The sequence below is a fragment of the Apus apus genome, chromosome 4, assembly GCF_020740795.1.
Source record: "Apus apus isolate bApuApu2 chromosome 4, bApuApu2.pri.cur, whole genome shotgun sequence".
Lineage (NCBI taxonomy): Eukaryota > Metazoa > Chordata > Aves > Apodiformes > Apodidae > Apus > Apus apus.
Window position 1 is genome coordinate 71,395,484 of NC_067285.1, and position 8,683 is coordinate 71,404,166.

The following is an 8,683-nucleotide window of genomic DNA, read 5'->3' on the forward strand; positions in this document are numbered from 1 at the left end:
GTCAGTAAGCATTAAGAAGTAGGAAGGTATCAGAAGCACACCTTTGTGCCCTTGGCAAACACATCACATACCCACCTGTGCTGCATTGAGAACTGCTACTTGTATTAAGTTAGTTTCCTGCTGCTTTAATATAGATAATGCAAGCACTAAGAAGTTGTTGTGCAGCCATAGTCAAACACATACACGTTATTTTATTTTAAGAGCAGGACCATAAGTCAGAATTCTGTTGACTTCAAGACAGTGGCAGATTATTTGTTTCAACTGCCCTAAATTAAGAGCATCACCTAAATTGACAACTTTAATGTCAGAAAGGGACATGCTAAGGTGTCCTGAATTATGCTGATTTCCACTTGAAACTTGGCCTGCCCCCTTTTTTCCACTGAAAATCTCCAGTAACGTGTGGGGCAGGTGGGAGAGGGGAACGTGGAAAAGTAGAGGTTCTCAGATGCCAGTGTCTACAAGGCATCAAGTCTGCTGTAGCTCCTAGAATCACAGAATCAGAGAGTTGCTTTGGTTGGAAGACCTTTAAAATCATCAAATCCAACTGTTAACCTAGCACACTGCCAAGCCCACCACTAAACCATGTCCCTAAGCACTGAAACATCTTTATGTGGCAACACCACGTGCAAGAGCTGCATAGAGAAAACTGCCCACGCAACTATGACTGATGCAATTAAATATTTGAAGATTAGTGTGCAACTTCCAAATTGTTTCAGAGAGCTAAAGGACAAAAGAGAGACTCCCAGAGATGCCAGTCCCCACAGGCCTCTGCTCAGTCCTTCTCACTGACATGACCTGAACTCATTCAGTAGCCAGGTCCATTTTGGAGCTAAGACTCTGGACACGTCTCCAGTGAAGATCACAATAATTCCTATTTCCTCACAGGATAGCCCTTGTGTTGTAAGTAAAAAATCACTTCAAAAGAGAACACTGTCTCTTGGGTCATGTTTTACCAAATACTTTACACAGATACACAAAACTTGCTGAGGCTGTGAAGATTTCTTAACCTTTCTGTTTTAAAAGCTTTCTATTAAACAACAATTCAGCAAGTGTGAATCCCACTTTCAAGAGGCAGTGCTAGTTTCCCAGCTGCTGTGCTGTAATTTAGTAAAGCCAAGTACTAGCTTGAATTTAAAGCATGGGTTTAGCAGTTTGAACTCCATTTTCCATAAGACTATTTCACTGCAGATACACCGAGCTTGTTACACAGTAAAAGAACCACACTTCAGAGAACATTTCAGTATCACAATCAAACCATGACTGTCTGATATAATCAGAGTTGCTGTGACATATCTAGCAAAAATAGATTATGGGATGTCATACAATTAGCAGAAGTAAACTTACAAAAATACTGGGTTTGGAGGGCAGACACAAATATTCAGAGCCAGTATCTACAGCAAGCATACACATGCCAAGTCTTCCCTGAGCCTTTGGTTGTTGAGTTGGTAACTTCAACCAATCTTTTCTGAGCCTTGTTTAATCTACTTTCTGTAACCTACTTTTTAGATGATACCAACATTTTTATCTTAATCTTTTCTTCATGCTTTTGTTTATGTACCAGAATTCAGCTTTTCTCTTACTTTTTCTATATTTTCATTTAATTAAAGTTCCCTTGGTTGCAGCATTTATTTTTCTTTTTAACTTGTTTATTATCATGCCAAGTACTCCCTCAGGCAAGACTCACTGGGAGATTTGCTTCACCATATTTCCTTCCTAACGTTTCCCAGCTTTTATCATGGATTGTCTGTCCCTTTCACATCTGCTTCCTTTTTGCAACATGAGAATCACACTGGAAGGACACTGACTAGATAACAGTAAAGTGTATTCAAGGGAAATACACCACACTCATTGCCTTTCTGCAGTAATATACAAACATGCATTTCCCATCAGGCAAATCCATGTAGAAATACAAGGGTATTGCTGCTTACAATGGCTAAATACAAAGTCCTAACACTGGCAGAAGTGTCTAGCAAGAATTTAGATAGGAATGAATGGAAAGGACTCACAACTTCTACTCCATCCTTTATACTGGCACTCCCTACCCCACTCCTCCATAGCTCCCCTTATTAGCTTCCATCTCTCACCCCTAGTCTGCTGCAATGTCATCATCCATATTCCCTGGATGTCTTCCATTCAGATTTCCTCCTGTTTCCAGAACTTCCATACCACTCACATGAGAAAACATACCTGTACCCTGTAAGTCAGTGAGAAAATCCCAGATGAAGGCAGCCCAGGAAGAGGCAGGTTGGGAGTGATCAGGATCCACACCACAAAACTCCCAGCATGAAGAGTTAAACTAGGAGTTAAACTATACCTGAAGATACAGCTGAAAGGTTCTTGTTATTCCTAAATTCCCACAGCTGGGATACTGCTCAGGGAGCTGCCTCAGCTGCTCCCCATCATCTGAATATGCTTTCTAGGAACGTCCTCTCCTCCAGGTTCCTGTCCCTCATTTGTGTGTGAGTCCTTCCACTGCTACTGAAAGTAAATGACCCCTTAAAGCATGTCACAGTAATCTTATTTCTCTATTTGTCTGTTGCTGGGATGTAAGGGTTCTGCAGAGACCAGGAAGCCAGCAGAGCACCTTTAACCTTAGCCAGAGGGATTCACCAAGATGTTGATGACCTCCAGCATGCTGACTTCTTCATCATGCCTTCTCAGCAGTCCACTGAATTCAGTTTTAGACTTTCCAAATGCTGCATGTTAAATCACATATAGGCTAGGGTCATTCTTCTCTCCCTTTAGAGATGTTTTGACTAGCTTTGTGTTTGTTAGCATTTTAGCAAGCCTACTACTGAGACCACATTAATACAAAAGATGAGTTATATCACAATCCTGTTAGATCCAGGAGTCAACATTCTGGACACACATCTAGCATATTCTCAGTATAGTAATAAAAGCTTTAATAAAGATTCTTTGCTATAGAACTACAGCAACGCCTACTTTTCCAATAAATCAATACATAGCATAAATGAAGAAAAATAAGCAGTTCCTGGTGCCCTACACAGACCTGTTAGCAAATATACCTGAGCAACCATGTTCAAGGGAATTTAGGTTTCTAAGGTCTCACCATATCAACACTTTAGTAAGGCTTTGATGCTAACGTGCTTTGGGCATTTCAACTGCCAAGCCTGAGTACTGAACATGAGCAAGTCGGGCAACCCTGCAGGATCACACTGGCATAAGGACACCTTCAGGGCAAAGGGTGATTCTCTGCATCTCAGGTACAATCATGGCTGAGCAGGATCTCTCCCATCTGTTCTCCTGGTGGGTGGTAATAAACCCCTGTGGCCCACCCTTGCTATTTAATGCAGCTTCCCTCATTAGCTGGCAACATAGCTCTCAGCTAAAACTTACCTTGCCACAGGTGGTACAGGCAGGGCAGCAGTATACATTCCAGGTGGTACAGCAAAAAAAACAAACAAACACATTTCCAAAGCCTTCTCTCTTAGAAGAAATCAAGTAAGCTACTTGGAGCATTTCAGTCAAAAAGCAGGTTTCCCATCCATAACTGAATGCAGGATTTGGGTTTAATGAGCTGCCCAAAGTACTTTGCTCCTTGCCGGGTGAGCCCTGGCTGGCAGTAGCACTGAGCCCTGTTTGAGCAGCCACTTGGGAAAGCTGCTGACCCCGTCCGCCCTGTCAGCCTGGGGCTCTGCTCACGCAAGGTTTTGTGTAATGGGCCTCACACAATACAAGTGAAATACTTACTAGGGGTCTGGCTCCAAGGAGAGGCTTAAAGCCTGAATACCATGTCAGAAATGAAATAAAGCGTAGCACAGTTTGTTGTTGTTTTTTTCTTTTCAGTAGCATTGAAAAAGTGTGGAGCCAGACAGCAACCTGTTTTGTTGGGGTCGGTGGCCACAAGGAACACCTGAATATCTCTGGTGAGAGTCAGGAAAAAAAGCAGCTGAGCAGAAGCAATGCTTACCAGCAGAAGTCCCTCTGGTTGCAGCAGGCTCTGCCAGGCTGCCGGCCTCCTTTCCCTGCTGCCGTCTTGCTTGCTCCATCCCCGCCCCGAGGTGCTGCCACGCCAGCAGCGGTGTGCCCGCAGGTCGGTGAGGCAGCAGGGGATAGACATAAACGTATAGTGGATGCTTTTAGAGCTCCCTGGCAGGCAGGGTGCGTGCCATTTGTGAGCCAGTGCTGTGATGTGACGTCTGGGGCAAGACGCCGGTGGCCTCACGGAGAGAGGGACATGCTACGGAGGATGGGAGCAGGTGATGTGGAGGGCAGGGGATAGGCGGGAGCAAGGCCGGGGGCACAGCAGCCGAAGGGCATCCAGCAGCCCGGACTGCAAAAGCGGACGGCAAAAGCTTCTGCTTCATATGGCACTTTAACCCTATAAAAAATATGAAAATACAACTTTTTTGGTAAAGCCTTTGCTGGGTGGGCGCTGTGGAGGCAGGTCAGGTGCAGCCTGACATCCATCCTGTAAGTGAGGCAGATGATTCTGCCTGGTGGCTTCATGAATCTCCATTTATAGAAGGTGGCATGTTATCTTGTGTTTAGATAGAGTAGAACTTTCACTAGTCTGTAGCTAGTTGCCTGTTGCCAAAACCACATTAATACACATTTTACTTAAACTGTTGGATGGTTCAACAATCTCCTCTCGTTATGTTCAGGTACTTGCCCCTCAAGTCACAGTATTTTTTTTTCTAGCCAGCCACGCTGGCCACAGCCCTTTGAAACCAACAGTTTCAGGTTTTTTTTACTTACCCTTTTTAAGTTTTTGCTCCAGCACTTGTTCTCCATGGAAATTGCCATGAGCTGATCTTGTAAGCCATAGTAGAGAGTGATACTGTTAGTGTCACCTTTGCTAGCCTGATGAATCTGCAGTGCAGTAAGTGCTAATGTTCAGGTACTGAGTTTTCTCCTAGACATGGGCCTTGTTGGCTGTTAACAATACTTCCAGAATTTGGGGCTGAGAGGATCTTCAGCTCCCACTGGGGTGGTTGCTGAACTTTGTTCAATGTCTGTGTGTAGCACTTGAATACCTCAAATATATATATATCAATTATAGAAAGACAAGCTCCTGTTCTCCTCAATAACCAAAGACTGTATGTGATGGGTGGGAGGAATGACACAGTATATTAATACGGCAGACCCTGAAGCCTTTATGATTATTTTTGCACAATTAAAACATAGTAAGAAAAACAGCAGGAGCTGGAGGAGACGATGCTGGTCTTGCTTTCTGACCTCTGATTTGGTCATGACTTGGGGTTGAGAAACTACATTTGTCTAACATCGGGGATAACAACTTAAACTTGTTCCCATAAGGAAAACAGGTCCTGCCCACAGGACACTGGGAGAATAATTTAATGATTACTTTGTGCATCAAATGTACCACACTACCTGGGAACACAAAAATGATTCTAATTTTTTCCAGGTATGGGTGGACGTGAATACAAGTGAAATCCTCAGGAAGTTCAGATGCTTAACAACTTAAAATCTTGCTTTGTTTTACAGAGCTGGAGTTCAGGATTTGTAAGACAGGGTGGATCTGCCCTTGAGCTGCTAGGATTTTAAGTGTGGCCATAACAACCATCCTTGCTTTTCCCCTTATGTACTCTTAATAGTATTCAAGGGCAATCTAGGCCTCATAGGAGAACAATGAAGATGCGTGTGCTAATTCTTGGCTGCATGTTTTGCTGAGTAAAAGTTATTGTAAATGGAATGTTTTACGGTGGCAACAGATTAGCCATTTTTTAAGGAACAAATGTTTAAACTAATAAAAACAGAGCCTTGCCAGCCACGACTATAATACATCCTGCCCACAGTAAATGCTGTTCTGGCACATGTGGGCAGAAGCTTTTTCAGAGACATTTTCCTGAACTTCAGCAGGCTAGAAAAGAGACCTTCAGCCTATAGTTTATAGTGAAGCCTGTACAAAAACCCACTGGCCAGTGTTTTCTTTGCTCTGTTTTACCCTGTCAGTGGAGAGACAATGCAAGAGCCTAGGATGTCATTGCAGCTCTGTGTCATGGCCCCTTGGGACACCTTTGTACATATCCAAAGGAAACTGTGCAGAAAATCGTAGCTGGAAACCAGGACCAGCGGCATCTGATGCAGAGATTCAGTGCCTGGGCTGCAGAATGGCAGCTTTAATTTCCTTCCCTTGTGGCAGTCATTTCAAGCAGTACAGTCTTGCCAGTCAAATTTTTTTAGCAGCTTAGGTTTTGCATCGGTGTCCATTTTATAATTTTACTTTTACATGTAGTGCGTAGACTGACAGTCAGGATTGCATAGACAGGTAAAACTCTTCCTGCTCCTTCTCTCATGAGTGCTTTAATGAGTGCACATCATTACTTAAAACAAATACTTGAGTGAGAATAGGTGAAAGTTAATCATAAAGAGAATAGCATAAAGGATATTTGACTTGTAAAATCAGTAGGCAGGCCTTGTGAAACATTTAACATACACTTGCTACATTAAGCCTTGAACTGTAAATCCTGTTTTTTTCACCTATCATTGCCCTGATACTGTTTGCAAAGAACCTCTCTTTCTAGTGATACTTGAGTGAGCCAAAATGCAGTTTGTCCTGGCAAATTAGGGGTCATTATCGTGAGCCCTTGCTTTGGATAGGCTACAAATGCATCACTGTTTGCAAAGAGCCTTTCTGTAATGAAGTGTTCCTACATTTTATTGATTCACATAAGGAATAAAGACTTTAAGCAGAATGTCATTTTTGCTGCAGTGAAATTTAACAGCTTGGTGGTGCACTACCATCTGTTTATGGGAAAATCAGTTTCAAGCTGATGTTAGGGTTTAATGCTATAATACTACTTTAAATTGTACAGCAATACTGATGGCAGATTCATTCTTTGAGTAGATCAATTGATCTCTTTTGGATGTGCTGTATGACAGCAAGAATGGACCAAATTATCTGGTATCTTAAGCAGGAAAGGCATGAAATTTGGTACATTAAAAGAAAGGAAATGAGAAGATGCTAGTCAGCAGAAGAGGCGAGGGGAAAACAAGCACATTGGCTTCGTCTGCTGAAGGCAAGTTAGCAAGCAAGGATAGTAGCTGGTGGACTGTGAAATCAAACTGCCAGGAGCTGTTGACATAATCCTACCACAGCTGCTGTTCTTACACTGCTGCTGCCTTCCCAAGACCATCCTTGTTCTCCTTGTGATTTTGACTAAATCTCTATAATGTTTTCTGGGAATGGGGATCCTTCTATGTTGAGTCATTTCTTCCATTTTATTTGTGCACTATCCAGCACCATGTTCATAACCACTAATGTTTCTACAAATGATAAATTAAACAATGATAGTACTGATTGTTTTTACTTTCTCATTGATATCCTCTCTTTCACCATGACAATAAAAAAGATGTTTAAATGCAAGCCTTTTTGCTCCCTGAGCTTTTGCAATATAAATCTTTCCTGCTCCCATTTCAATCAAGGCCAACATTCTCCTTCAGTGGTAGATGATGTAAGCTATAAAAATCATAAAACAAGGGTCTTCTTAAACAAAAGTAAAATCTGGGAAGTTTAGAAAGTTATCTGCAGTGGTAAGTTATTGGCCAAGTTAACTGCTGCTCCTATTTTGCCTACAGCTTTCAGTGAAAAGGTATTTCTGGTATGGAAAGGGAAGAGTGGATACCATCCTGCCTGTGTCAGGGAGCATGACCTGCAATCCTCATCTCTCAGAAGCCCTTCAGGATGGGAGCAGTTATCCTGCCCATCTGCAGGGTTTTATGACCAGTCTGTTAGACTAGGTGCTAAATATCTCTGCACTTCCTCATTATACATATAGCACTATATTACAAGTGCTAAGAAACATACAGGAATTCAGGGTAGCTATGAAAGTTATTTTTTTTTTCCAAAATGTCTTTTATTCTCTATGATTCTGCAGATGTTTCCTCAAGAAAGTGAAACAGACTGAGGACAGCTTGAAGATTTTCCCTTCCTCTAATTTTTCTCCCTGCTGTTTTTCCTAATTTATTTTTTTTAATTGGAAAGCAGCATATGAGGATGGCTCCCCAGTGTAGTCCACCATGTTAAAAGGTGCAAAGTAAAATCCAGGTCAACCAGGGTATTATTGTTAGTATTTTACTTGGGCACTGGAATATACTACTTCACTTGTTGAGCACTAATGGCATTTGAAAACCATGTTATTCTCCTGTCATTTTTTATCATCAAGAACTGGACATACCAGCTAACTTTAATAAAAATTAACATACACTAATTTTATATTTCTATTAATGAAAAATTACTAACCTTTAATGGGAGGTCTCACTTATTTAACTGGAGATTTAATGAAAAAACTTTCAACTGTTCTCATCTGAATCTTCCCAGAAATAAAAGCATAAAAGAGTATTCATAAATTACATAGTAGTAAAAAAGGAAAACACCTTGCAATACCAAGGGCTTCTACTAGCACTCAAACTTGGTTTTGAGTGTATTTGCTAAAATTATTTGCTATGTTGAAAACATAGTTTAACTGTCTGCATGGAATCTGTGAATATAAGCAGACTTCATGCCCCAGGCTGAGTAACAAGCTAGTAGTTTTGCTATTACTTTCTTATCCATCAGGGGAAAATCTAACCAATAAACATTATTAAAATTTTAAAATTGCTCTCTAAAAGCCGACAGTTCAATCTGAAGGTGGCCTTTGAAAGCATCGCTTACATGTTACCTGGGACTTGAGAACACCAACCGATCTTTCTTACCCAG